The sequence below is a fragment of the Manis javanica genome, chromosome 3, assembly GCF_040802235.1.
Source record: "Manis javanica isolate MJ-LG chromosome 3, MJ_LKY, whole genome shotgun sequence".
NCBI classification, from domain to species: Eukaryota; Metazoa; Chordata; class Mammalia; order Pholidota; family Manidae; genus Manis; species Manis javanica.
The window spans coordinates 115,600,602-115,624,987 of NC_133158.1; the positions used below are offsets into that span (position 1 = coordinate 115,600,602).

Consider the following 24,386-nt stretch of genomic DNA (forward strand, 5'->3'; position numbering starts at 1 on the left):
AACATGATTAGAAAGGGACATGTTGAGCTGAATGAACTCTGTGTTTAACCCGAAACTATTGTTATGTTCCAGAAGTTCAGGCAAATTGACTTGCCTATTTTGAAAGCTGTTGTGTCTAGAGAATAACAACCGTGTTTTTCGTTTTGTATACAGCAACATAGTTCAGAAAAAATTTCCATGCATCTGTGTGAAAAATGCAAAACTGTGGCTTTTTAAGTAGCCACTTAATGTTGGTACTTCTGTGCAATGTCTGGCTATCATCTTACTTTTCTGTAGATAAACCTACAATATCAAATGGGATGCACGGATTCCAGACAGATGCCTCCAGTGTCTGGAATCAAGACAAATTGTATCAGTTGGCTGTCACAAAGGATGCCTCTTTTGATGTTTTGGAGCAATTTGTTTAATGACACAATTGCTAGTCTGTGGAACAGATGACTGTCTCCTTTGTCCCTCAGAATCCCTGGGGCACTGCAGAGAACCACGCAGTTGCAACATGACTGGTGTGTCTGGGTAACTGTGCTCCCCACGCCTGAGTGGAAATGAGGCGAGTGGCTCTTTACACTCAGGGCAGTTAGTCTGCTGCCGCAAAGCAGGGGGTAGGATGCTGTTTCCTAGTGGCTGTGTGGCAAGTCTTCCTGCCTGGATAATTATCTGAAGACGGAAGATGCCACATGCAGTTTCAGACAGTTGGCATGAGCTCTTTAAACCTTGCCTTGTGCAGTATGCCACTGTGTGTTGTGTTGTGGGGTCCCATGGAAAGGTGAGCGAAAGTCCTCATCTTGCAGGATGTCTTGGTAAAGAGACGGATCTCTGATGAGCTAATGTAAAATGGTGGAATGACATGACTGCTTATCACATGTGTAACAACTATGTGGCTGGGCTAAAGGACTCAGAGGAGGAGGCATCTGTTAGAATTTTCTGGTAAAATTGGGAAAGCTTCCTGGACAAGGTCTTCCAAGATGGGCTGTGACAAACTAGTAAAAGTGTAATAGGCAGGCACAAGGGCAATTCTCTTCTTAAGTTGCTTAATTTCTGGGTCCAATGCAATAAGCACTGAGCTCTCTGACACAATATGCAAGCTGGGGTGCTGACTTCAATGCTTATTCCTCAATTCCAGCCCCAGAAATTCTGATTTAATTGGCATAGGATAAGAGCCAAGAAACTGCACTTTAAGAAAACATTATAGGTGATTTCAATGTAAATGGTCCATAAACCATTCCTTTGACAATATGGTGTTAAATATGAAAAGGTAACCAGTTTTGGCAAAATGGGTAATTCCAAGGAAAGGAGAAGCTTCCTCAGGGAAGATTTAATAGTGGAGTAGTAATTAATGCTCTACTTTAAAGCAAGGGTGGAATTTACTGCTCAGATACTATGTAACTTTTAATTTGAATTCATCTGCATAATTAGTGCTCCTTTTCCTGTAAATTTCTGACTGCTCCAAATCCTTTATTTGAAGAAGGGAAACTAGAATTTGTCCTTCACCTTAAGTTTTATCTGAGGACAGATTCATTGTACAGATGTTTTTGCTGCTACTCAGAGAATAGCTAGGATGGAGAATTCATAAATTCAGGCTTCACTTCAGTGACTGGAAGGTGTTCCAGGCATTTAAAAATACAATTCTCTTAAACATGTTTTGAAAGCTAAACTGAAATTCAGCCTAGTTCTGACTGAAGCGTTTTCCATTAGGTCCACGAGGTGGCACTCTCCTACCATTCCTGGCCTCCTGCCTAGCAGGCGGCCCGTCCGTCGTGTGTGGAAAAGCAGACAATCGGGACATCCTGACAGCGTTTTGGAGCAGTCTTGTTTGAAGTATTCTCAGAACATTAGGAATGATAACATACTCTGCTCTTTTCCCACTTGTTCCTGTCTTGTCTAAGTGCTGAAGGTCACATTATCCTCTTCCAGAAATAATGTTTAGATCAATTGGCTAAATTGAGAACACAAAAACAACCTCACACAAAGCCAGGGGGAAAAAGACAAAACAAAACAAAAAAAATGAAATGAGGTCTGAGAGTGAAAAAACATCATCCTTCCAATAAGTACATTAAATGGAAATATTGCGAGGTAAGAGGAGAGGAAGTGTGACAGATGGTGTATTCAGGTTCAAAGAAATTGAACTGAAATATTTTTTGCCCTTTGCCCAAGGTCAGCACTCAAGGTCAGATCAAATTAGAGGGATTGTGGGCAGTGGCATGCTCATCCACGGTCTAAGGCTTGGCTAAAGAAAGCAGGCAGTCAGTTTGATGGTCATTTCCATTTCTTTCTCACAGTCAACTCGTTAAGTTCATGCAACTGTCTATGATCTAGTAAAAACTTACTACTTCATAGGACACTACAGGGACTTCCGGAACTCTGGGAATCCATGGTCCCTGAATGTGAGGTTAGGTCCAAGTCCTTGGAGGAGCCTGACGTGGGCATTGTGCCGGTACTGTGCCCCTCAGTTTGAACCCTCTCATTCACTGACACCAGCACGGCTTGCTGCTTTCCTGATTCCCATGAGCTGCAGAGCCTTGCACATACATCACAGAGCAGCACTTGACCGTGAGGGGGAATTTTCATCCAGACTTATTTTGTGCTAAGCAAATGCCTTAAATATGAGAATGAAAAATAAAGCGAGGTCCACACCAAAATGCAGATTTTGCTGAGTTAGAAATGATATGTGAAACAATTTTTGTTTTCTAAGCTTATAAAAATATGGAAATAAATTTTGAACTTCAGAGCTAAACATAATGTTCTTTGAAGTATTAAGCCAACATAAAATTATTAGCTGCACTTGCCCAAGCAGAATACTGATTATGTCAGACCTGCTTTTCAAAATCATTAGTAGCCTAAAAGATAAAGTTAGATACTAAGTATTCAAAGCTCTTCATTAACAGTGCCAGCCCTGTTTCATATTACTGCCCCATGTATTTCAAGTTATTTATATATATATATATATTTTTTTTTTTGAGAGGGCATCTCTCATATTTATTGATCAAATGGTTGTTAACAACAATAAAATTCTGTATAGGGGAGTCAATGCTCAATGTACAATCATTAATCCACCCCAAGCCTAATTCTCGTCAGTCTCCAATCTTCTGAAGCATACGAACAAGTTCTTACATGGTAAACAAATTCTTACACAGTGAATAAGTTCTTACATGGTGAACAAATTCTTACACAGTGAATAAGTTCTTACATGGTGAACAGTACAAGGGCAGTCATCACAAAAGCTTCCGGTTTTGATCACTCATTATGAATTATAAACAATCAGGTCAAATATGAATATTTGTTTGATTTTTATACTTGATTTATATGTGAATCCCACATTTCTCCCTTTATTATTATTATTATTATTATTTTAAATAAAATGCTGAAGTGGTAGGTAGATGCAAGATAAAGGTAGAAAACATTGTTTAGTGTTGTAAGAGAGCAAATGTAGATGATCAGGTGTGTGCCTGTAGACTATGTGTTAATCCAAGCTAGACAAGGGCAATAAAACATCCACGGATGCAGAAGATTTCTCTCAAAATAGGGGGGGTGAGGTTTTAAGCCTCACCTCTTTTGATGCCCAATTTCTCACCTGATGGCCCCCCTGCGACTGTGCCTGTCTTAGGTTGTTCCTCCCTTGAGGAATCTTACCCGTCTCTGGCTAACCAGTCATCTTCCGGGGCCATACAGGGAAATGTAAAGTTGGTAAGTGAGAGAGAAGCCATACTGTTTGAAAAGGTTAGCTTTTTACTTCTTTGCAGATTTATGCCCTGTGGCTTCTATGCCCAGCATTTGTCTTGAGGTATCTTTACCACTTGGAGGAATTATGATACTCGGTGAATTCGATATGAGGCATGAATTCTATTTAAGGGTTGTAATTAGGAAGGAAGAGAAAAGCTATAGAGGTAGCAGACGGAAGAAAACATGGGAAGATTGATTATTACTTTGACATATCTTCTTGTAGAGTAACTTAAGCATGTATAGGTTTTAAACTACTAATTAAATTGTGCACACACATTAACATAATAGGAATACAGTTACATAACCAAAGCAGATCTATAATTACCAGCCATCTCCAGTGAAGCCAAGAAAACCAGTTAGGCACCCTAGGCATTTGTGAAAATTTGTCTTATGATATAATGGATATTGTCCAACTGTACTTGAACAGTCTGAGAGAAATCAGACAAATTATAACACCCCATTCCTGGGAACTGTTCACATCCCATATGTTCTTTTAACAGTAGATAGTCTGTAGTTGTAAGATTTTGGAGCGCTACAACTTGCACTTTTCCTAATTCTTGGTTGAGTTCCAACAGTATAGATCCAGTCAAATTTGTTGTTTTACTGTATGCACAGGCCAGCTTAGATATCTCCTTCTTCATTCCCATGGCAAGTCCAGGAACTGGTGAGATGAATGCAGCTACAACTGCAGCATTACCTGGATCTTTGTTGAGGTTTTTTGATGATCATCTTCTGGTATGACTCTTCCAGAGAGTGCTGATGTTGGAAGTTCTTCTTCATATCGTATCTTAGTTCATTTACTGGGTAGCCAAATTAGGCTTTGATCCTCTGTATAAACACAAACAGACCCTTTGCCCACACTTTGATATGCCCTTTATACCATTGTGTAGAACTCATTGGAGGTCACCACACAAGAACTGCTTTTTTTTTTTTTTTAAGAGAAAGGAATATTATCAGAAAAGTGTACCTCCATAGCCGATCATCTGACACCCTTTAAGTGATCAAAATTAAGGATATTTAAAGCATGCATTAATCATTGATTTACAATTAGTTTTATCCTATCAGGGAGTAATCCCCCTTCTCATTCATTCTTTTTTTTTTTTGTTGCATTTAATCTACACTTACATGAAGAATATTATGTTTACTAGGCTCTCCCCTATACCAGGTCCACCCCATAAATCCCCCTACAGTCACTGTCCATCAGCACAGCAAAATGCCATAGAATCACTACTTGTCTTCTCTGTCTTGTACAGCCCTCCAAGTTATTTATATTTTTATAAAATATATATCTCATACAATATCATCTAGTTTTTGAAGGTTTTTATGTAAGAGAAACAGAGAACATTCCATTCTGACTATCACATTCCAGTGTTGACTCAACTCTGGATTCAGGAGCTTCTGTAGCAGAACTGCACAGAGCAAAGGAAAACCTCACTCCATGTTCTTCCTGAGTAACTATAATGTTTATATATGTTACAAAGTGGGTAGATATCTTTGCAAATGACTGTGTTTCTCTGTAAGAACTCTTAGTTAAAATGTAGTCCTCCTAAATGCAATTCATCTTTACACCTTAGTAACGGAAAGCTCTATTTGTTACCTGATAAAAACACTGGGTTCTTTAGGTCGGGCTCATCTCAGTTTCCTGGCAGCATTATTTTGGCACCATTCAATGATACTCTAATTTCGATTTATGTGATATGTAGTACAAAATTAGGCTTCTAAAATGTATGGAAAATTGGTGGGATTAATGCAGGTCAGCAGCAAAGGCAGTTTTTCATTGTCTTTCTCAGGGAAAAATGAGTTGTGTTACATTAATCGGCCCTACAGAATACAATTCTGGTGCAACCCTGGAGCTGTGAACTGTATAACTGCTGCATTGTTACCTGGAAGCCCAGGCCAGTGATTGGGAGGCAAGGAGGTAATTAGCACCTGCCTGTCTCTGCACTGCAAGGTTCTGGTTTTAGAATTGCTGAGGACTCACTTGTTAAATGCTTTGTCTCCTGAAGTAGGATTTCTCTTGCTATCCTTTGCGCAAGGAGAAGAAGAGAATAATACAGACTGGATCTAAGTGCTGTCATTTCCTGTTTGAAGAGGTCTTTTCACACTGGAAGTGAACAATGCTCTCGGTTTATTGTCCCTCACTTCATTCTCAAAGGGACATAATTAAGTAAAGTGCTTCTCTGTCGCTCTCTGGCTGGGGGTCTATGTCAGTGGGGTTTCACAAGAAAATGTACTGCATCACTGGGAGAGGTTTCATAGGGGAAGAAACCTAAGCACAGAGGAGAAGAGACTGACCTAGGATCAGGGGGTGACAGTGGCTGAACTGGGGCCAGGATCCTGGTTTCCTGACTACATAGTTAATACCTGTTCTACTCACTGTGTCCTCCCTCAGCTTCACTCAGCAGATATCCATTGATTCACATTTTTATTTAGTCAGCATTTACTCAATAAAGATAGATAACGCTTTATAGCTTATGTGATAAATGTTTATGCTTTGAGGTACAGGATCCTACTGAACCGAATCTTCAGAGATTAATAATTGAGGCACCTGAAGGCCTGGGAAGTGAAGTAATTTGCCCAGATTTGCATAGCAAGCTAAGTGTAATGCTGGCGTTAGAATTCAAGTCCCCAAATACAATTTTCTTTTTATTACACCATATACCATTCATTGTATCCTTAGCCATGCTCAAAACAGTGTCCAGGATGGGAAATATATGGTATTTATTATATCTGGATTGAGATACTTTATCCTAGAGCAAATTTTCTATAAATTTGCTAGACAGGTAAGATGTCGTTCTTACTGTCAGTGAGTTTGCACTTAATTTGGAGAGAGATTCTATAAAGAGCTGACTCTTGAACAGTGTAGGGGTTAGGAGTGCCAACCCCCAACACAGAGGAAAAGCCACATGTAACATTTGACTACCCCCAAACTTAACTACTAATAGACTACTGTTGCACAGAAGCCTTACTGGTGACCTACAGTTGATCAACACAGATTTTGTATGTTATATGCATTATATACTATGTTCTACAATAAAGTAAGCTAGAGAAAAGAAAATGTCATTCAAATTGTCTCAAATCTCAAAAAATTTTTCCAATATATTTATTTTAAAAATACACATATAAGTGGACCCATGCAGTTCAAACTTGTGTTGTTCCAGGGTTGACTATACATTAAAATTTAAATAAAAATATAAGTCAAATGTCATATCAAATTAGTATATAATATTTTATAGGATGGGGAAATGTTACTCATCATGGATGCCCATGAGAACTGATGAGTTAGATGGTGTGGCTGATGAGTAAGTCATCATTTGCTTTATTTTCAGTTTGGTGAGTGATTAACATGTATTAGAAGAGTAAATAGAGTTGGTTTTTCAGATGTGGCAGGTGTTTGAAATCCTCTCACCATCTGCAAAACAGAAGATTAAAAGAGATGCTGCCTTTTTCTTTGTGCCCTCTTTTTGATTTATAGAGATTCCAGAAGAAATATTTTAAAAGATGCTTAAAAACTAAGAAAAGAAGAGGGTTAGTGAAAGAAAATCTTGAAGCTCAACACATCAAAGTTCCAACTTATGATCTTGTCCATCACAGTGTGTTTGTTGGCAATATTGACAAAGTCAGTGAATGTACTCTGACTGTCCTGTTATTTCAGAAACTTAGAGATCACCCTTGACTCTTTCTCCTGCTCCTACCCCCTACTCTATCTGATTAATCATGAGATGTTGCACTGCTACCACTTTACTCTGATTTCTTTCACCTAGACTATTGCAAAATACTCCCAACCACTCCACTATGGACTAAATGTCCATATTTGAAATATTTGATATTTCCCAAAACTGTAGTCAGAATGCCTTTTCAAAATGAAAATATTTTTCATTTTGTTTCACTAACTCTTTAAAAACTTTCAGTAGGTTTCCCATTGCTCTTATAACAAAGAATTTTTTTTGCCAGTCTTAAAAAAAATTTCCTCTTTTATTCTTTACACTTTCATACCACAGTCTTCCAGTATATTGTTACCTCTACCTGAATAACTATTCACTTAGGTGCCTCCACTCTCAGACCTTCTACTTCAGCTCAGCATTTACGTCTTCAGTAAAGACTTCCCCAACTATCCTTTTCTTGTATTTTACTCCCACACAACCATCTGTCTCTCTGGTGTTAGATTCAGCATTGTGGGGGTGCTTCTCTCAGGCCAACCACCATTCCTCTGAAATTAAAGGGCCTTATATAGTCATAGAAGCCCATGAGCCCAAGGAGCGTTCCTTCATCACAGATGCATTTCACACTTAACTTTTGTGATTATTTGATTCCCATCTGTCTCTCCCACCACTAGACTCTGATCTCAGATGAGGAGAACTGGATCTGCTTTTGCTCACCATTGTATTCTAATGCACAACACAATGCCCAACACACAGAAGGAAATTACTAAATACTTGTTGAGTGACTGATCCAAGACAAATGGGAATGTTCTGCTGCCCATTCCCATGGGCAGGGAAGGGAAGTTTAAAGTGTGGCTTAAAAGGATCTCCATATGAAGGTGCATTACACTGAGAAATGTTTGAAGTTCTTTTCAGCTCCACTGAGAATTGGTAAGATAGCTCTACATTGTGTGGGTCATAAAGAAATATTGGGATGGATTACCACTGGAGGCTCTAAAATCTATATGAACAATTTTGATAGTGGCAGAACAGGAGAGAATACAAGGTGAATTAGTGTACACCTGAAGGGGCTATTGTAGTAAACAAAGTTACTATTTCAATGAAAACCTTCAGGCAATTTTACATTCCTGCTTGAGTCTAAGACCTAAAGTTTGAATCTGATTGGCCTTTACAGTCATCCATAAGAAAGTGATCAAGACAGATAACCCCATGTTGATTATTCTGTGTCTTGGATGATTCTCAAAGACTCACTGCAAAGAGCATCACACTTGTGACTAGACCCACAAATGTAGTGTTGTGGTTCAAGACAAAGTAGTCCTAGAGGGCTGCCAATACTCTGTGACTCGCAGATCTTAACTTCCTTGTTTTAGATTCATCCCTGTGGAGATGCGTCTCTCAGGCCACCCACCATTCTTCTAAAACCAAAGGGCTTTATAGATACCTTTGGGCCTAAGTAGCTCAGAAATGTCGCAGCACCTGTAGACTGACTTCCTTAGTGAGCCTGCAAATGCTGCTGTGGTGTTACTGTGTTCCAGTGTGAGCTTCTTTTGCTGGAATTATGATAAACTGACTATCTTTGACATAAACCTTCCTCTCCCTAGTGATAAGTGTCTGATTTTAGCTGCAAACCCGTTACTTCTCTGGGTGTGGTTCTCTAGCTTTTACCCTTCTGAGGCTGGAGCAGAAGGAGACTTACTAACTAGCAATCTGACACCAGGGAATAAAAAGACCAGGAATGCCTGGCTCACCCTCTTGACTGAGGAGAGCAAGCCAAATCTATTCTCCTGTTTTCTGAGGATGGTTTCTTCTCGACTGACTGTAAGTTTTCAGGGAGGCTTAATATAAGCACTTGTAGCAGTTCTTATCTCCCCAAATCAATTTGAGAAATGGTAAGTGCAAGCTTCAGGTTGTAGATATGCAGATGAACAAGGCATACTCATTGTCCCCAATGATTTTAACATCTGGAAAGAGAGGTACAACTAGAAGGTCATGAGCCATCATTGTAATGTTAGAGGAATAAAGAATGTACAAAGTTGATAATCATATCCAGTTAGGATCAAAGATTTACTTTTGTAGTACATTTGAGATTTTTTTAAAAGAAGGATAGGATCTCATCAGTGAGTGAAAATGAAGAAAATAGGATCCAGTTTTAGGTACCTAAGGGACCTAACTTGAAACATAGATTCAGAGGGCAACTGGAAATGAGAGACTGGAACTCAGGATAGTTGTAGGTGTTTGAGAAAAAGTTCAGATTCATCACTACAGAAAGATTCTTTTAGTCAAATGAGGTGACATGACTGCTAAATCAGAATAGAATGCAGAGAATGCCTTTTAGTCAGGGACAAGAGGAAGGAGAGACAGGCAATGTAACTGAACGGGCGAATGGCAAAGAGCAGGAGGCAGCTTCCTTAAGGAAGCAGGGGATTTTAGGTAGACGGGTTGGTTATTCAACACTCTTTCCAGATTATGGGATTGAATTAATAGGCTGAAGTAATAGGTACATTTGGAAAGGGAGTTACTAGCAAATATTCTCCCACTATTCTTAGATATTCCAATGGCCTTTCCTTAAAACTTCTGGCAATGCTTCTACAAATAGTATATTCCTCTTTTATCATCTTGTATTTCATGGGTGACTTTTAATATCAACAAGAATATTTCTGTTTTCCTAATGACCTTGAGACTGGGGTTGTCAGTGTTTCATTGTAATCTTTGCAGCTGTGCCAGCCTCTTCCTCCTGTCACTAGCCTCCTTACTAACTTCTATTTCCTTCTCCTTTTCCCAGAGAGTTCTTCCACCTCCCCTCTGCTTACTTATCTGTGGCCCTTTCTCCCAGCATCTCTTACTCCAAGGGCCTTCTAATGAATCTAAGGTGCATACTATAAAGATATCACTCAGATTCTATCACTCACATCCTTAAAAGCCTCCATAATCTCCCATTTTTAAAGAGAAAAGCCTGAGCTCTTTGGCACTCTGTTTTGTAAATGAATAAGTTAATAAATTAATCTTTTATCCTTCAGCACTGTCTTACCAATGGGGTTTAGCCCTGGGTAAGTTCACTCTTGATTCAGTGAGACCAAAAAATGACAATGAAATGTTCTTGGGGTGAAAGGGTTTATACCCAACTTTATTCCCATGGTGGCAGGTCATTCACTAGAATCCCTTCCATTCAGAGCAAGTCTGCATGCAGCAAGCTGGTCTCTGCCTCTGACTCTCTTCACCCCCACAGGCTTCTCAGTCTCTGTCATCAGCCCTGTCACCACTGTAGCCTCTGTTCTCCCGCAGCCATGCAGCAGCCCAGAGCACTAGGCAGAGCTCTTTTTATAGAGTCAGTAACAGTGCATTGCCCACACCTGTGCAGCAGGCAAACTGACCAGGGTCTGGTGAGAATCCTGGCCATAGAACTTTCATCTTCTCTGTAAGCACATACCATCTTTGTGTTCTCCAGGCCAATACAATGTGGGGAGACACAGCACCTTTTATGTAGACAGTGATAAAAAAATATGGCCTGCATTCTAGTCTTTTCTGGAAAATGTTATTCCAAGCATAACTTTACCTGGACGTTTGAACTTACAGGGAAAGAAATCATTAATCAGGCAAGCTACTTGGAATCAGACATAAACTTAAAAGTAGCTTCTGAATGCAGTTATTTTGGGAACATAACATCATCTAATCTACTCCAGTGGCTCTCCTACCCCAGCTGCACCTTAGTACACCTGGGAGCTTTTAAAACCCACCAAAGTTGGAGCCTCATCCCAGACTAATTAGCTCAGTTGATGATCATTCCCTTCACCAGAGGTTCACCCTCCAGCTGTGGGCCCACAGCAGAAGCAGCATCGCCTGGGAATTTGTTGGAATTGCAGCTGCTCAGCTCCAGCCTGAACCTTCTGAATCAGAAATCTGGGAGTGAGTCCTAGCAATCCAGTTTAACAAGTCCTGTGGGCAATTCTGATGTGTGAGGATGTTTGAGGACCAGTGATCTTCAGCACTAAACTCTGACTCCAACTGTAACTGGGTGCAAAGTAGACACAGAATAAGGTGAGTATTTTCTCTGGCACCTTACTACAACAAGATATATCATTTTGGGCCTAGGGAGCTTCTACTTCTTCTCAGTTTATGTTGCAACACTGTTTAGAATGAGATTGAGCTCCTTGAAGATGGGGACATTGACTGCTTCATCCTGGATTCATGGTTTTTTCTTTCCCTCAGAACCCAGCACCTCCACAGGGCTGGCATGAAGCAGGCGTTCAGAAAGGGCAAGAAGAGAGGTTCAGGGATTACTCGGGCTAACTGACAGAAGGAGATGCATTAGTTGTGGTGTGTTGTTTTCCTTAAATTGTGTTGTTGTAAAAATACTCTTTAAAATAAATATTCTGTTTAAAAAGCCAGGGAGTTATACAACTCAGTAAAGCAAATGTTATTTATCATTTGTGCTTCTGAAAATGTGATTAGGAGGTTTAGTGTGGTAACACACTGAAAATTACTCTGCCCAGGGAAAATAACAGAAGCAGATCGCAACAGCAGAGATCAAACAGAACAAAGAGAAAAAAGTTGTTTATTTTGATTAGGGCTTGATATTACCTCAGCAGCAAAAGCAATAGCTTGTTTCACTTTTGAGAGCAACTTAAAAATAAGTTAGAAATAAGAGCTTCTGATATGGAAAGACCTGAGGAAGTAAGTAGTGAAGCTTCCTTCTTTATAGGTGAGGAAAGTAAGGCCCAGGAGACTCACTGATGGCCCCTTGTTGAGCCATGTTGTGCTGGGACAAGAATTTGATTGCCAGCACTTCCCCTGTCATGCCACATGGCCGAAATGAAATGCTGCCCTGACTTTCTTGAAAGGCAAATTTCAATCTTTGAAACTTGCAAGTGGAAGAGAATGCTACGCCTGGGGATGATTACAGAGAGAAGCTCTAGGAGTAGGAAGCCAAAGAGCCAGGAGGCCAAGGACCTTTCAGAGACTTCGGCTAAGATTTCCTGTCTCTAGTAAGTGGCTCTCAATTTCTGAATTGAAATTCTCATTGTTTTATCTTTAAAAATAATTAAAAATCCATTCTCTATTTAGAATTCAAAGAAATCAACTAAGTTTTTGTTGGTTTGTTTTAGCCCGTATTGCTTTAAATCAGAATGAGATCTGAGATAAATCCAGGATATTCCCCCTTCTTTACAACCTTGAATGTTTGTCTCTTCTGAAGCTTTTAATTTGTGGTCTAAATATAAAAATATAGATCACAGAACATTGGAGAAGCAACATAACTCCTGATCCCATTGAGGAAACAGACTAAGAGAGGGATGGGAGCCATCCACGATGTGGAGTAACTGTGAGAGTGTGACACAGAGCCATTCCTCCTGATTCCTTCTTCCATGGCTCTTTGAGCCCCTGAGTGGCTAAGATGTCACCATGGGAGACTTGCTCGTAGATCTGAAAAGTTGGGTGAAAGAATACTTCTGCCCCCACTAAATGGAGGAAGCCATTATAATTTGTTCTACTTTTGATATCCTGATCATGGGGGGTTTATTTAGCACTCTATAACCTGGAGGGAAAAGCCTTGAGATGGGCTTTCCAATCACTGCTGAACCAAACCAGTTTTGGGGTAACAGTGATTGCTGTTTATGGTCTCTAAAATCAACTCCACAACCCATTCTCTATTCCTAGAGGCTGTAACTGTAATCAAGTAGAACAAATAATTCAAAAATAGTCAACTCCACATTACGATTGAGTCACAGAACACTTGCTTCCTTTCCTGTCTGCCGCACACACACACACATGCACACATGCATGCATATATGCAAAGATAAAGACACACACACACACACACACACACACACGCAGTCCACAAGCTTGCTCCAATATTCATAGTATAGTGGTGAAGAGTATGAAAGCTGGGTTTAGGCTGCCTGATCCAAGTTCACCTCTACCCTTTACTAACTATGAGACTTTAGTTATTTAATCTTTCCATGCCTTATTTTCCTCATTCTACAGAAGCTTGATTTGTCTCACAGTTTTCAAGGTAAACCTGCTGTCCTGTTGCTCTCCTGTACCTCCACTGATCACATGGTAATTCAGCTTCAGCTTCATAGATTCCTCCCTTGCACAGACCCTTCCAAGCCCTGGGTTCACATGTTTGTAAGTTTCTGTAAACTTGCAAAAAGAAGATATGTTAGTTGATTCAGATTGCCAGCTTTCTCCTTCCAGCCATCTCCTCTATCACTCTTTCCCCGTTGAACGACAGTGGAGTTGTCGCTGCCAGTTTTGGGATCTGCTGAAGAGTTGAGTGAGGGATGTACTTAATCTGAGTTCAGTAGGATGATTATCCCTTATGTTCACAGTCCTGAGTAAATCAGTGGCAGAGATACTCCACCTGTTCACGGTGCTGACTCAGTGAGGGGTATGACACAAAGGTGTAGGACCAGAGACTGTATTGCGATACAAATTTATCCCACGTGGAAGAGAAATGTATAGAAATTGGTCTGTGGAAAATAACTTCCAAATTTTACAGCTCATGTGTAACAGAAATTGAGCATGTCTTTAAATCAAATTTGACAATAATCCTAAATATTTACATGGCATGAACCATAATGAGTGATAAACTTGAATTAAACCTCTTTCAACTTTTAATATTAAAAACAAGTAAATCAATCAAGTAAGAGGCAAGATTGAATCATCTATTTTCTCGACAGAAAATATTGCAAAGTTGTTACATGAAGAAACAATGAAAGTATATATAAAAGTTGTAAGGAATACTTACTAGGACTGTCTCTGGATGTTGTGATGATTATGTTAGTAATTTTTTAAATGTAATTTGGTCTGATTTCTTATTCTAAATAAATATTTCTTTGCTAGGTAATTTTATATTTCAAATTTTGTATTTTTTTGAAAGAGGGTCCCCCAAATTGCATAAGTTTCAGGCCAAACAAAGCTTGTCTGTGTTCTTACAATTGACTGCTTTTGAGAAGTTGAGGAAGATAGTCCCTGGGCTTTATTATTTTTATCTATAAAATGAAGATAGCACAAGATTACTCCTAAGTATTTGTAAGGATCCTGTTAGCTCTAAAGTTTTGTGATTCTGTCTTCTCTCCACAACGACTAGTGTGCCAGAATCTCCAGATCACCCTGGAGAATAATTAATCTAAGAATGATAAATCCGTGCCCTCCTAGAAATTTCTTGAGTGGAACATTTGGGGGATTGATGATAGTTGATTCTCCAGTGTTTGGTGATCTGGAGGGTGTCATTCCTTGGAATTGTGTGTGTGATCAGAGTATTGTTAAAATGATTTGACATCCTCAGGCAGTTTATAAATCCTATCAAGGAGTCTGGTTCATTTCATTTAGGGAAGGTATATTAGTATTCTCATGTTGCATAATAAATTGTCACAAACTTAGTGGCTTAAAACAACATTTACTTATGTTTTGGTGGGTCAGGAATCTTAACACAGCTTATCTGGGTCCTCTGCTTAGGGTCTCATTAGACTGTAGTCACTGTGTCTGTAGTTCTCTTTTGGAGCTTGGAATTCTCTTCCAAAGGTCATTCAGGTTGTTGGCAGAATTCAGTTCCTTGAGGTTGCCAGACTGAAGCCCCCATTTCCCCACTTGTTGTCAGCCATGACTGCTCTCCGGTCCTACAGGCTGCCCTCAGAACCATACACATGACCATCTCCATAGACTGTTCATGACATGGCAGTGCTTCCTCAAAACCAACAGGAGATTCTCTTTCTCCTGCTAAAGAGGCATCATATATAACAAAACCTGAGCCAGGGAGCGACCATCCCATCATATGCATAGTCCTACTCATATTCAAGGGGAGTAGATAATACCTCAGGGGAGGATGGGGCCTGTCATAGGAGGGAAAGGGCAATATTTCTGAGTACCAACCATGTGCTACTTTGTTTATATTCTTTTATTTCTCAGAATAATTTTGTGAAACAAATATGATAATCTCATTTTTAATGACCAACATACTAAGACTTGAGAAATCAGGTAGTTTTCCTGGACTCAAAAAAGTAGATTTGAATCCAGCCCTATCTCACTTGAAAGCCTGAGGTCTTTGCAGCATACCCCATGGCCTCAGGAACTGATGGCCTATCTGCGCAGAAGGCATTTTCTGGCCTCTCTGAACACATCAGCTCACGTGGAATAATATACAATCATTTTATTATGTGTCCTACCTCTCCTAGGGACCAGGGCTTTGTAAGTATAAGGAGTGCATATTAATTTATTAATGCAGAACACAAGGCAAAGTTTAAATGTTAAGCACTCCTCACCACCACCACCTCCCCAGTTTTCAACTTGGCCAACCTTCCATTTTCATTTTAATTTGGCAAATATTCCTTGAGCTTTCCATATGAAAAGCAGTGGTGAAGATAAAAATCATAAACATGTTATGAATAATAGTTTTTATAAAAATCATCATGGCACAGTGCATAGAACACTGAATGCAGCCTGGAGACCTGGGCGCCAGTACCTTCATTTACCATTCACTTCAGCTTTCCAACCAACACTTGTGAGGTTCAAATGAAATAATTCATGACACAACACAGTATAAACTGTAAATGATTAAAACCCAAGCTGTATAGGTTTGCAAATACAGGCTATTCAGGGTATCACAGAAGCATGAGGATAGTGATGATTCTCCTTGACTGGGGGTTTGGGATGTTTCTTGTATGACGTTAAATTTAGGCTAGGTCTTATTTTCAAATCTCAAGACCCTTTAAAGAAAGTAGGGCTTATGTAGAATGGGGTAAATGCTTGCCATTTAATTGGACAATATTTACAGAGATATCTCTGGCTATTGAGTCATTTCTGCTGTACTGCAAACCTGTGTTTCTTATGCAGCTCTGATCCATTTAATTACTTAAAATTTACTGGGTACCTCGCTGTAATTACAGTGATGATCACTTAAGTGACTTTCAATTTGGGGTACCCTCCTCCATGACATTTCCAAGCATAGTTTTTTAAATTCAAGATCAAAATAATTTTTCAAAGAAGTAGAGTTTAAAATCATTTCCTTCTCAATACTTGCCTAGTAAGATGAAAAAAAGAAAAACGTCTTTCCCATTAAACAATGCAAATGATGGTAGAATGGATATCTATGCACGTTAGAGAAGGTATTAACATATGAGCAAAGTAGAAGAAACAAGCAATCCAGCAAACCACAGAATTGGCTTTGTTTTGTTTAAGCAGCAGAGTTTGGTTCAGGGGATTGTATCACAGTGTGCCCCCAAGAAGGCTTATATATATATATAAATCTTTCTCCCTGGAGGTGTCAGGAAAGGCTTCTTGGAGTAAGTTAGTTTTGGAAGCAGCAGGTAGTGTGAACTGAATGGGCAGGAAGGAAAGAGAGGCTGTCCAGGTGGAGGGGACTAACATTGGAGGTTGTGCATTAGAAGGATGCCGTCTGGTGAGGAGAAAAGGGACAATTCTAGTCTTTCCTTTTGAAAATGTGACCTGAAAGGAGCTTGTTTTAAGTTGTATTTTTTAGAATGTGTCTTGTTCTTTAAAGCCCGGCTTTACCGTCATCCCTTCCTCTATCTGAGTTACTTTGAACAAGATAGTTTTTGCTTATTCTACCCTGTAATACAGTCATTTATTAAGTTTTGTTATTTCCATTAGACTCTCAATTATTTGAAGGCAAAGGTCATCATTCATTTGTATCCTGTTAGCACTTAGGGCAGGGCCTGGAGCGTAACTGGTGTCAGTAAACACTGAAACAGTCTGCTGGGCAATGGGAACCACAGGTGAGAGACCGCAGGAGGCAGACCTGATCTGAATGGTGCTGCCCAGGTGAGTGTGATGGAAGCCTGGATAAGGGCGTAGCAGTGGGGATAGAAAGGGGGCAACAAAAACATGGTGGGGATAGCACTGAGCAAAGTACCTGTGTGCAATGGTGTGCATGCTGCTCTGGGATATGTGGAGGAGAGGTTATTTTCAAAGAAAACGCCCAATGTTCCTGCTTATTGACTGGTGGAGGTTAGTACTATTACCTAACAGCATTTTTTTGCTTTTTCGAAGTAATTTTTCTTTGAAATTTTGAAGTCATGTTATAATGAGCAGAGTTGAAATTGTCTAGGACTCAGGGCTAACTTATTTAGAGGTGACAAAGATGTTAAAATTAAGAAATGTATTTCAAACCAGAGTTCATTCAGGTGGGAGAGACCAACCTGGTTCTGTGAGGAATGGCTGAAGAAACCAAGGACGTTTTGTCAAGAGAGACAAGAAAAGCCAGAAAGGAAAGCATTGCTCTCTGCAAAAATCTGAAAGGCTGCCTGCAGAAGAGGCACTAGAGGAACGTCAAGCGCACCCACGTGATGGAACTGGGGCCAGGGCAGATCCATTTCTCTTAGTCTTAGCTGACGAAGACAAAGGAGAGGGCTCAGGAAACTAACTGCCCATCAGTGGAGATTTTCAAGAAATGCTTGTTACTTGATGAGGAGCTGGACAACTTGGCTTCCAACCCTAGGATTCTGTGATCCTATCAGAATTGTTTTCTGTTTAGCAAGTTTGGTATTTTGAACTGATCTGTCACTTTCTCTGTCATTTTTGATTATAGGAAGTACAGTAATGGTGTAAATAAGTGGCTTGGTTGTCATTAGTTCTCTAGACATATCCACAATAGAAATACTGGAATAAAATGGTATATACTTTGAAAATTCTCCCTCTCTCTTTTTTTTTAATAGTTTCACCATCAAGGAAACAAGCTACTTTGCTTCTCTCTTTTAGCTAACACCTAATCAGCTTCTTTCTATTTTTACTTCGAAGAAAACCAACCTGATACAAACCTTAGGTTGAAAGATTTTATTTACTGCTTCCAGGTGCTACCAAAGTGTCTCTATTCATCAGACCCAGCTCCTGCGTGAGCAGAAAGCTCATCTCTGAGGCTCACTATGGGTGGTAAAGGCAGTGTTTGCCTCTGTTAGTGAGCCAGATAATTTGGAATTCTGAAGATAACTCCTGTCATCATCTGTACCTTCATTCCTTTGGCTTACAAGATTTCTTAAAAACACTGGTGTTGAGGCAAGTGGTTTGACTGTTTTGTAGCAGGGGCTGATAGGCAACCTCACGTATCTCTTGAAATAAAGAAGTCTTCAATGGAATTTAGAAATTGTTGATATTGGGCATAGTGCCGACTGTTGAAGCAACTTCAGCTTTCAGGAATTCCGACAGTCACATAACAAATATGCCCCAATATACTGGTTACAGTATACAGCAGGTTTCTTTATTCTGGATCAATACGAATCTTGTTTTTTCTTACCTGTACTCACTCATCCAACATGGCCCTCCTGATTCTGTTTTATATTAAGAGATAGTAGTTAGTGAAATGCTTTCCTTCCTTCCTTCCCTTTTTCACCCAGCTCCAAATACATTACCTTACACAAAACAGAAGCTAAATAAATGAATGGGCAACCTTCTATCCAACTTATATATTACTTTGAGAAATATTTGCATATTGTAAAGTAAGTATTTAGAGAGTAACAATCAAAAATAAATGGCAGGGGTGGGGTTGAAATTGTTTCAGACATTTTGTTTCAAGGAAGAGCCAATTCTTTTTTAAAAAATTTCTAATTGTGGTAAAAAACATGTAACATAAAATTTACCATCTTTACCATTTTTAAGTGTCCAGTTCAGGAGTATTAAGTACTTTCACATTGTTGTGCAAAAGAACTCTAGAACTTTTTCGACTTAAAAAACAAGCAGTACACCCACTCGCCTCTCCCAGCCCCTGGAAATTACCATTCTACTTTCTGTCTCTATGAATTTGATTACTCTAGGTGCCTCAGATGAGAGCAATCATACAGTTTTTGTCTTCTTGTGACTGGTTGATTTCACATGGCATAATATGCTGAAGGTTCACCCATGTTATACAACATGTACAGAGTTTCCTTCCTTTTTAAGGCTGAATAATATTTCATTGTATGGATATACCACATATCATCTAGTTTTTCATCTGTTGATGGACGCTTGGGTTGCTTCCATCTTTTGGCTATTGTTAATAATGCTGCTATGAACATGAACATGTAAAGGAAGGCTCAATTCTTCAAGTAATTATAATACTTCAAAAAATGAGCTCATCTTAAAATTGCTAGTGCTACATAACAAAAATGGCATAGTAGCAACTGATATAATAATTTTATTAGCATTGAAAACCCACTGTGGTTTTGAAGAAGCATCTGAAATATTTATATCTAGGTACATTTATTCGTGTGTTTACTTATTGCAAAGAGTATCTTAAAAGCCTTATTTTTTTTTCTTGTTAGTGTTTTCTGGCACAACACACCAACAATAGTTTTTTTCAGTGACATTAACAGATATCCTCTCAAATCTATAAATATTCATAGCTGCTTTACTCATTTGTCAAGATCAACAAATACCAAAGCATAGGCTAAAATACCAACCCCATTAAAAGTAATATCTATTGTTTTTTAAAACAGCAAGTATCAACATGTGCCCAGCTTATCTTTTCTCTTGTTTTCCTGGCAGCCCTCATGGAAGTACAGCTAGCTGGTCTTTGGGGTGAAGTGCAGGCGCATGGTTCCAGAGAAGGAGTAAAGGTGGTAGAAAGTGAGAAGGTTTTATAATATTTTAAGATACAGCTATTAATGCTTATCTTTATCCAAAGGAGAAGCAGCGCATGAAGAAAGGGAAGGAGGAAGGATAGGAGAAAAGAGGGGAGCGAAAGAAAGAGAGAAAGCATTGTTTCTTCTAATCTCTGTCTTTCCCCGATACTGTACTGCAGAGGACCAGCTTCCTCCTCCGCCCCTCACAGTGCGGACTGCTCTGTTAGCCCTCACAGGCCTGTCTTTAAGAAGGTGGTACTGAGTTTTATGCTTTGAAATGACTAGTCTGTGGGGACTGCTGTAGGTAAGAGTCAGGCGTCTTAGGCTGCATGAAGAGGTGAGCCTGATGTTAGCCTCTTCCTCAAACTCTTTTGTGCACTTGGATACTTCAATTCAATATCAATTTGTGAAGTTTTTTTTTTCTTTTGGCATTGTGCTAGGTGTTTGAAGGGTAAGCCATAGTTCCTGCCCAAAAGGAACTCATGATCTAGTTGGGAAAACCAGCATGTACTAGTGTATGAAGTATATAAAAGTAATTCAGGAGACTTGAAGTCAAGTGACAGAATCAGGGAGATGTCAAGAAGAGGTGACATCTGAGTTGGACAAACAGAGGAGCAATAATTCCTGGCAGAAGGATTGCCCTGTGCAGTCATAGAAGTTTCAAGGTATATGAAAAATTTAAAGGGATAACCTCAGATTCTTCATTCCAAAGTTAAGGTGATGGAATAATTGATTCCTGAAATCCATTCTTGTTCTTCCTGAGTCTGTAAAATATGGAAGTATTGGCTAACAGTTTTTATCTTGTATTTTACTGTTTTAAACTCTGACAATGTTACCAGGTTGGGAAAACTTGGGATTCTGCCTACATTTGGAGTTCCTTCTATTATCTCCTGAAACCCTGCTCAATTATGAGAACAAAAGAGGAGATTCACTGACAGGTTTAGGTCTTTCTATATTGACAACATTCCAAATAGTCTTTTTTTTCTTTTTCTTTATATTCCTGATTCTCTGAGTATTGTGTAAAAAAGGGGGTTCACTTGGAATTATTTGGTAATCAGAAGTGTAAAAATCAACATGATTATCAGAGAAGTTGTTTTCAGCTGCAATAATTTTTTCCTCTTGCTCATACATGTGAATTTTTATTCCCCCTTCCGTCATTTCTCCCCTGCATCCTTCCTTCCAACACATGTTTAATCAGAATGCCTTCTTCTAAATGAGTAAATGAGATCCCCTGCCTTCTAGGAAATCATAGTGTGGTAGAGGAGATAAGACATGACTGAAACATGTCAATATAAGCAAGGCAGAAAGCTGGCTTTGCTTATGAGAAAGCCAGAAAATGCCCTAAACATTCAGAAGGGTGTGTACATGTGGGTGTTGGGGGAGTGGAATGGTCCAGTTAGGAGTTCATAAGAGAAGTTGCAGTGGCAAAGGATCTTGAGTAGCTTGAATAAAAAGAGCCTTTTCCAGCTGACCCAACTTTCTACGCTATTAACATTCTTTAGTTTTTGTTTGGGAAAGCACAGTTGAGATTCTGAGACATTCCTCTGTGGTTGGTTACCGGAGCATTTTGGGTCTGCAGTATGGTGCAAACAAATACAAAATTAACAGGGATATTTTTTCAGATGCCATCAGGCCTAAGAAGAGGTCATATCCCTTATACCTGCTACTCTGCAGGTGGCTGCAGAAAGTGGGCTGTCTTTGCTGCTTGGAAATAATACAGAAGAGTTGGGCTCCCAGTGCTGAGTCTTAGTTACACTTGTGCTATGCTGTACCAGAGGGTGCAGTTAAAGAGCCACTCCGCATCTCCTCTTGAAAAAAATTTGTTTTCTCAATGTGGTGCTTACACCTCCTTTCACAAACACCATACTATCGGGTCACTAAATGAAATGATGTTAGAACTACCATGCTATTATTTATATTTCTTTCCCAAATGAAGGAAATATCCATCATATTGATTAAAATTAATTTTGGATTGTGTTTCTTTTTTCCATCCACTTAACACAAATTAAAGATTGAAATTCTCATGCTGATTTAAAGTATTATTTGTGTTTTTATGTTTATTTAGTGCTTAAACAATGTTAGACCCTACCATATACATTATGCAAAATGTTATACTTACTCTCAACTACTCTGATAGCTCTCTACATGTTATTGAAAAGTCCCAAGTGATTACATCATAATAAAAATGGCAACCATTTATTCGGCACATAGTATGTTGCATGAACCATGACAGTAATTTCTTTAATGTATTTTCTCACTTATTCTTCAAAATAATCATATTAGTATTTTTATTCCCATTCTCAAGGTGACTGCCACACTGAAGGACAGTAAATTAGTAATTGACCTACGGTGTTATAGCTGCTTAGTTAAAGAATTAAAATTTAAAATCAGGATTCTGATTACAAGTCAGACACCCTTCTACTCTTGAGACATTTGTTCTTTTGAATCCTGATTCTTATGTAAGTCTCTCTCTCTTTCAGACATAGCTAAAGATAAAAGTAAGTATGTTCCAAAAAAAAAAAGTAAGTACATTCACTGTCTCTCCAGCTCTTAGTACAGTTACTGGGGTGTTATCATCTTTCTTTTGTATTACATTTTCAATCTTCCATGATTAGGAAATAATTTATAAAGTTAATAAGGAATATTGCTATATACTGGATTGCATCCTCTGAGATGAGGTCATTTCTAGGGTAAAATGAAACATCTGTTTGAATAGCTACACAGATTTTTAAATATGAAGCCTAATATATTTTCAATTGTCTTAGTCCATTTGGGTTGCTATAACAAAAGTACCACAGCTTATATCTGGGTAGAAAATTATTTCTCATAGTTCTGGAGACTGGAAAGTCTGAGTTCAAGGTGTCAGCACATTTGGCATCTGGTGAAAGCCCAGTTTCCAGTTCATAAATGGTGACTTCTAGCTAGAACCTCACACGGCAGAAGAAAGGGGCCAGGAAGCTCTCTGGGGTATCTTTTGCAATCACTTCTCAAAGTCCCATCTTCACATACTATCATACTTTCTGACTCATCTTTCACTTTACACCTTTTTTTGGATGAACAAAGAAGAGGATGTATTATTTTTCCCTCAAAATTATTATGGAGTTCATCACTTAACTAGGTATACCCCAACTGCCCTGCTAAGTGTGGGAACTAAAGGGGCAATAGCTGAGTTCCCCATGTAGCTACCTCATTGGTCCCATCTACCGTCAGATCTCAAGCAGGCTATGGAGGGTACCAGTCTTATTTTCATAGATGAGGGGACTGGGGCCCAGAAAGGAGAAAAAAGGTTGAGGGTCTTAGAGTAGGTTAATGGTGGAAGTAGGATTCAATCCATATCCACAACATTAATGATCCTGTGCTGTTTCCCATCTGTGATCATGGAGAAGCTTGTGGATATCTATACCTGTTTTCCTACTTACAGAAACACACAAATGTGGCCACTTGGGACTTTTCAGTAACATTTGTAGAAAACTATAGAAGTTGGTGAGAGTAAATGTAATGCCTGAAAACTTGGTCTCCTTATTTAGAGATTTGTCTTTAGTGCTATTTTTGTTATTTATATCGATTTAAGAAAGTTGTAGTGAATCTCAATCATAATATAAGTTGGTCATGGGGATGGAAGTGCAGCATGGAGAATATAGGCAATGGTTCTGTAACAGTTTCCTATGTTAAAAGATATTAACTTCAGTGGTGGGGGTGAGGATTTAATAATGTGGGTAACTGTTGAATTATTGTGTTGCATACTTGAAAGCAATATAATATTGTATATCAACTATACTTCAATTAAAAAAAAGAAAAATGTTGTAGTAAGACACTTCCATCCCCATATAATTTTAACATAGTGGATTTTAGTTTAGTGTAATTTAATTTCAATGTAATGAATTGGATCTACTACTAATTCTGTTGTACCACAGTCATTCAAATCACTTTTATTAAAAGATGTGATAGTACAAGATTGTACTGATTGCATTGTATCATAGCCATTTTTAAAAGTTTTCAATAGCTTTCTTTTGTCTTCAAGATGAGACACAAATTCCATAGCAACACCTTCTATCCCCTAGGTGTATCACTAAACTTCATTTGGAAACTGACTTTTACAATATGTCTCCATACATTTTATTTTTTGAACCCAATGGCCTATAATACTCTTCAAATGCTGTTCATTCATTTATTGTTGTTTTATCAATTAAGTTTTAATAAGCATGAGCTTGGTACATGTGATAAAATAATGTACAAGGTCCACAGGGTCCCTGCCCTGGATGACTTCAGAGCCTAATATAACCCTGATACTAGACACCTCTGTGCTTTTCTTCCCTTTTCTCTGTTTAAAAAGTCTTTCTTAGCCCCTTTTCTGGGAAGCCACATCCCACTTCCCTGGAATGGGCAGTTCTCACGCCCCTCCCTGATGAAAGCTTGCAAGGTCCCTCCCAGCTGAGAAGAGAAGCATTCTCTGCTGAAC

At 39.0% G+C, this 24,386-nt stretch overlaps 1 protein-coding gene across 3 annotated transcripts in view; it reads left to right on the forward strand.

The window, feature by feature from the left end:
• The window catches only part of FGF12 (fibroblast growth factor 12), a 536,490-nt gene that overhangs the window by 251,462 nt on the left and 260,642 nt on the right, over positions 1-24,386 (forward strand). Inside the window, exon 1 of one of the 3 annotated variants that reach the window (XM_037024243.2) lies at positions 12,340-12,361. The exons of the other annotated variants lie outside the window; for them this stretch is intronic. The gene's annotated coding sequence lies outside the window, so the exon portion shown is untranslated. Of the gene's footprint in view, positions 1-12,339; positions 12,362-24,386 lie in introns of those variants that run through there. 3 annotated transcript variants of the gene reach the window in all.